At 38.5% G+C, this 6,325-nt stretch overlaps 1 protein-coding gene across 4 annotated transcripts in view; it reads left to right on the forward strand.

Annotated features, from left to right (window-relative positions):
* The first annotated feature begins 348 nt into the window (after nucleotides 1-348).
* LOC104955493 (uncharacterized) overlaps nucleotides 349-6,325 on the forward strand; it is a 20,743-nt gene continuing 14,766 nt past the window's right edge. Inside the window, exon 1 of one of the 4 annotated variants that reach the window (XM_010782822.1) lies at nucleotides 349-390. The gene's annotated coding sequence lies outside the window, so the exon portion shown is untranslated. Of the gene's footprint in view, nucleotides 391-872; nucleotides 913-937; nucleotides 1,030-1,269; nucleotides 1,335-6,325 lie in introns of those variants that run through there. The other 3 variants (XM_010782820.1, XM_010782821.1, XM_010782824.1) reach the window with 3 other exon arrangements.

A 6,325-nucleotide genomic window follows, 5' to 3' on the forward strand; every position in this document is an offset into this window, starting at 1 on the left:
CGAGTGCGCTAGAATTTGAAAATACACAGCCGGGAAAAATCTGCCACAGACTGAAACTGCACAGTACAGTACGCGAGCGCCCATTGTTGCTCTTACTTTTTTTCCCGTCTCTTTCTTTCACTCTCCATTCCGCCTCCACAGTGATGCGTGTTGCATTAACGCTGAGGTGAGGAGTGGGAGGTAGAGGCCAAACTGAGAGGGCTACAAGAGGGATGGAGAGAGCCAGAGAAGAAACGAGTGTGTGGGAGAGTGAAATATGGATATGTGGGATAGATACAGTAGATAGATAGATATATGGATAGATAGATAGATAGATGGATAGATGGATAGATGGATATATAGATGTCGTTCTTTTTCTCCATCGTTACCTCATTTAGAAAATGTCTGAAGGTGATGATTTCCCAAGTGAAACCACTCAGGTCAAACTAATTCTAGAAGGGAATGAGAGAATGGGAAGAGGGAAAGATAGCAATACAGAAAGCAGATGAGTGAGAGAGGAAGCAGCTGGAGAGAAGAAGTTGGTCTCTTTGCAGCTCCAAAGCTCTTAATGCCCCGAAGCTGTGTGGAGTGTACATGGGAGGAGAGAGAGAGATAGATAGATAGAGGAAGAGAAGGAAAGATTGAGAGGCTGAATTGACAAGAAGAAAAGCTAGAAAGGGGAGACAGAGTGAAAAGGACAGGGGGAGGAGGAGGAGGAGGAGGAGGAGGAGGAGGGTTTGCGTTGGTGTGTTGGTTGGCAGAGCGAGCGCTTGTCAGAAAAACCTTCCTCTGACAGAAGGCATGATTCACAGCGGAGAGAGAGGAAGAGGGGAGAGAAAGAGGGGGAGAGAGAGGGAGACGAGCGTCAGAAAAGACGAAAAACAGCAGAGATAAAGAGAGGGAGAGAGAGAAACAACAGAGGAAGAGATGCCGGTAAGAAACGGGGGACTGCTGATTTGAGGCAGAATGACAAGACATTAACAGGATGGGACTGAGATTGACGCGCTGGATTGACTGATGCCTTTTAATGACTGTGACCATGTTGATAAGGTTTTGGCTTTTCTATCGATCGCGGGGAAAATAGAGCAGGTGGCAGCAGCAGAGAGAAAGAGAGAAAGAGGGAGGGAGGGAGGGAGGATGCTGAAGAATGAAGGGACACTGAAAAGATAGGCAAAGAGATAGAGAGACTAGGAATGATTCCCAACTTTCAATAGACTCCTTTGACAGAGCTTCAATAATTTGAAAGGAAGGCATTACTAATACAGTCTAAATAGATACTTTTGATTCTCTAACATTACATTTAAAAGGATCAGTACAAATACTTTTGAGAGACTGCTGTGGAAACCTTTCCTAAGGTGCTTTTCGATATCTGAATATTTTCTTCAGATGAGAAAAATAATTTGATTTTGAATGACTGTATGACTTTTCACTTGGAATTGGCATTTAATTTACATCTAAACTGGCTCAAGTGTGATGAAATTATTCAGTGTTGTCCTGAGCTCCCTAAGTATGAGGTGGATGCCAAGCTTCAGTGGGTCACATTTTTTTTTTTCTGTAATTCTGGTAACTTCCTGCAAGCTAATGTTTAGCAAGTTATTATGCTATCGCAGACAACGCTAGAGTTATCTGGCTAGCTGCTGTAGATAATCCAGTTTCCTGTCAAGCCACATTTTTATATTTTCATATTATGGCATATTGGAAAATTCATCTTCAGATTTTTCATATTGAAGAATGGAACAGCTTTGAAGGAAATTATTGACGTCATCTTGACTTTATTTTTGGCTCCAAATGCTTGGTACAGGCTGTCGCTATTACATCTGACCAACTCCTTTTTGCTTGCGCTTTTTAACTATGGACAGATCCCCNTTAATTAAATCAAATAAGTACATATCCCTGCTAAAAAAATCATAACAAAGTGAAAATCATAATAATTAGCAGCATTGTACAATATAGTTTTTCCTGAGCTTTGTTGCATGATATTCCCCTTTCTCCCTTCCCTCATTTTTTGGTTTCTCCAATTATCTAACAAGGTTCATAACAAATACAAATATGCTGGATACATTTAGCAGATTTGGTTGGAAAGTTCCCGATCACAGCTATAGTGCCAGGTTCATTATAACTTTGATTAACTTTCGTGGGATTTTTTGGGGATTTGCTAAACTATCATTTGGAAAGAGGGTATTGTATAAGGATTCAGATCATGTTCCATTTGCCAGATTTATGAGGGGCCATATTGGAATTTCCAAAAATGGCCCGTAATGTAAGGTTTTGTAATATCTTGGCCTGTAAATAACAACATTTGAAACACACATTCAGACACATGGTAGTAAAACAAAAACAACATTTTACAACATTAACACCTTCGATGCATGAGTCGTTCGATAAAAGACCTGTGCCAACATTTTTTAAGTAACAAAAACAAATTGATTTGATTATTTTTTTCATCTATTACTGCTATAATAGACCATTATCTTCTAATAGATAAAAAAAATATCTATAAATTCAATTCAGGCAAAAAAAAAATAATAATTCTTATGTAAACCACAGTTTTTCGTCTCCCTATGGCAACGGCCCTGTTCTTCAGACTGTCTGATATTGTGTTGTGGACCACACATAGCCTACTATATGAGAAAGTGTCCATCCCTCAAGTGTATTTTACACAGTTGCCCCATCACAGGGATCTCCAGAATCCTATCAGCTGACACATCTAGGATGGGTTGTTTGCACTCTGAATTATCAGGAATGCAAAAGCAGGAGAAACATCCAGCAATATTCCAGCTGGGCAAGGATACAACTCACTGTTTGTCTGAAAGCCTTCCCGTTGACACAGGTTGGAGCCTTGCCACTATTGCCAGAGGTGGTCACAATGAGTGTCAACTCTGTTGACTGTGATCATGCAAGCAAATCAGCTGAGAAAGTTGGCAGTGGGGAAGGATCACCACAGTCCATTACCTTTGAACATGGCCCTCTATGAGAAGGTGGTGCAGCTCCTAGAATGCCAGACCTGACCTGATAACAAGATGGTGTTCCCAGACTGGGTGAGCTGCATGTCGTCATGGCTGCCCTCAGAGCTCTTGGTGCCTCCATGGAGAACTCGGGTATAGATGATAGAGCCATATGAAATCCGCGTTCACGGAATCGCGGACGGAATCGCGGAATTGACCAATAAAAATGGAATCAACTGTAAAACGTGGAATATTGCAGAATTTGCCATAATTTGGACTGAAATTCCGTTTTCGGGAGAACGATGGAACGTTTGGTGCAAAGCAAAAATGACCGGGACGCTAACACGTGTTACAACGCACACGTCACTTCCACACTGCTTCACAACAACACAGCAATGTCCAAGCGTGTAGCTGCTTCGGTATCAACATCATCATCTAAAAAGCTACGAAATTCCACACTAAACCCTCAATTCAGAGCACAGCAGTATCCGAATGATTTTTATGCCTCCGGCGATAAGTTATTTTGTAAATATTGTCAACATACCGTGGATTGGACCCGCAAAAATACGTGCGACGATCATTTAGTCTCGAAAAGCCATGTCAGAAACAAGGGAAAACACTGTGCTTCCCAAAACACACCTGCACTTCAAACTACAATTACAGCAAGTACCTCGTCAGCAGATTCAAGACGAGAGTTTGTGCAGGACTTTGTAGCTGTTTGCGCCGAGTCAGACATCCCTTTAGCAAAGCTGAAGAAGCTGCGACCATTTCTAGTTAAGCACTGCAAGCAGGGAGGAGCGCTGCCCGAGAACGAAACAGCCCTTCGTCAAATCCATCTGCCCCGTGTGTTTGACCAACATATAACGGCTGTTTTGGAGAAAATCCGTGGGAAGAAGTTGTCGGTGGTTGTTGACGAGACGACCGATACCAGGGACTGCAGTGTTCTAAACATCGTCATTGGTGAGCTAATGAACAGCCTATTAACATGTCGTTTAAATATCCTAATTTTTTTTACATGCTGCAGTGTGCATTGTCAGCATGCAAAGTGTGATGACGATGATCTCTGCCTGGTGATCACAATAGATACAGCTAGAGGGCGAGGCTAATCAATGACACTATTGTGATTAAATAGCTATGTACAGTAGTCCTACATTTAGGACTATAGATGGAAATTATAGCTCCTTGCTAAATCTGGTGCACCAGTCTATTTTTTTAATGCAAATGATTGTCAGTGCTAGGGGTGTCACGGTTACCGGTGTAGACGGTAACCGCGCTAAAATATTTTGACGGTGAGATAACCTTCTGAATTTCAAAACACGGTGTTATGTCGGTGGGTTAAATTACCGCACACCGTTACACCGGGAGAGCTTTCATTTCCCTAATACTCCCACGGTTACACTGTATTACACTGTTACCGCGCTAAATACTTTGCATTTCAAAACATAATGTTATCTATGTGCGTTACTAGAGCTCTACACCACACACGTGACACTTTCGAACGTTCGCAGGCGCCACTATTCCTAGGTTCTTTTATCACACTCTCTCACTTTAAGCATGGCAGCAGAAGAAGGAAGCCGCGATGGTACCATTTTTCCACCTTCTAAGCGCAGAAGATCAGAAGTGTGGTCCTACTTTGGATATTTAAAAAACTCCGAGGGGCAACTGGTTGGAGGACGTGCCCCCGTGTGCAGGGAACATGCCGGCGGAAGGTTCCGCGAAAGGGAGCATCACATCGAATTTTGCTCACCTCATCCTACGAACCATCACCCGCAGCTGCACAGCCAGAGTGCAAGGTATATTTGTTAATATTAACACATAGTTTTAGCTGAAATGCTCGAAATAACTTTTGCCTTCGGGTAAAGGGGAATGTAAAGCAATTTATATCGACTGTCAATTAATGGCTAAATCTTGATGATAATCATTTTACATTACATAGCAAATGCACCTGCTCTCGTGTGTATTCACCATTCTTAGCAATCGGCGCTAAACGCCATTCTAAGCTAAGTTGAATAGCTAAACTTTGATATGCCATGAGACAGTGAAAATAGTGCATGAAACACATTAATGATAGATTACTTCTGACTTGGGTCAAGGGAAAATGCAACGATATACCCGATTGCCTAAAATGTTAAACCTTGATATTTAAATGTCAGTGTAGCACGCCACTGCTAGCATTTTAAATACATCCCTACTCGCGCGTGCCCATGCTCTATTCGCTGGTACTAGTGCCACTACTAACTCCATTGTAAGGCGCTAAACAGCTTAGTCTACCATACAGTACTGGCTTCTGCCTAATAACCTAACTTATAACCATTTACCTCATCAACATTACACTTTTAGGTAATAAATTAATGTAGTATTTGACTTCATACGCAAACTTGATGATTGTTGAAATTAGTAACTTAATGCCTGTTTTTCTCCTCTCTCTCTCTCTCTCTCATCTCTCTCTCTCTCTCTCTCTCTCTCTCTTCCTATCCTGTATATCTCTATATCTATATGTATCTAATTATATCCTATATATGTATATATATACCCCTATTTCCATGGTACTCTCATCTCCAGGTTGGATGTGGAGTTTGGGAACAACGTTGTTGTTCGAGGTCTTCGGATCGGTACCTGTCACCTTAATGTTAACACTAAAAAAAAGTAAAAGTACCGTATATGTATGATATATATGTGATATATGGTATATGTAATGTATATGTATATATATAATATATATATGTGATATATGTATATGTATATATAGTAATATGTGTATATTATAATGTATATATGTAAATATATAGATATATTATGTTATATGCTTATGTATGTATATGATATAATGATGTAAGATTAATATGTATTGATATGTATAATATATATATTAAATGTGATATGTAAATGTATTGTATATATATATATGTGTATATTTATATAATACGTATTATAATGTATATATGTATATATACTGTATATGTGTATATGTATATATAATGTATAGTATATGTACTACTGGGTATATGTATATATATTATATTGTTATATTGTAATATACTATATATAATGTTGATATAAGTATATGTAATATAGTGTGTATATGTATGATATATATATATGATATTATATATAATATATATGTATATATAGGTATATATGTACTATATATGTATATATATATATATATATATCATGTATATATGTAATGATAAATGTATTGATATATAATACGTATGTGAATATATAATATATGTGTATATAACTAATGTATGGTGTATATATAATATGTATTGTTTATATATATAACTATGTGGAATATAGTATATATATATATTATGTTTATATATATATATATATGTGTATATATATCATAGTGTATAGTAATTATATATATATATTGTAATAGGTAGTATATATAT

The sequence above is a fragment of the Notothenia coriiceps genome, unplaced genomic scaffold (genome assembly GCF_000735185.1).
Source record: "Notothenia coriiceps isolate Sejong01 unplaced genomic scaffold, NC01 NC01_scaffold00024668, whole genome shotgun sequence".
NCBI classification, from domain to species: Eukaryota; Metazoa; Chordata; class Actinopteri; order Perciformes; family Nototheniidae; genus Notothenia; species Notothenia coriiceps.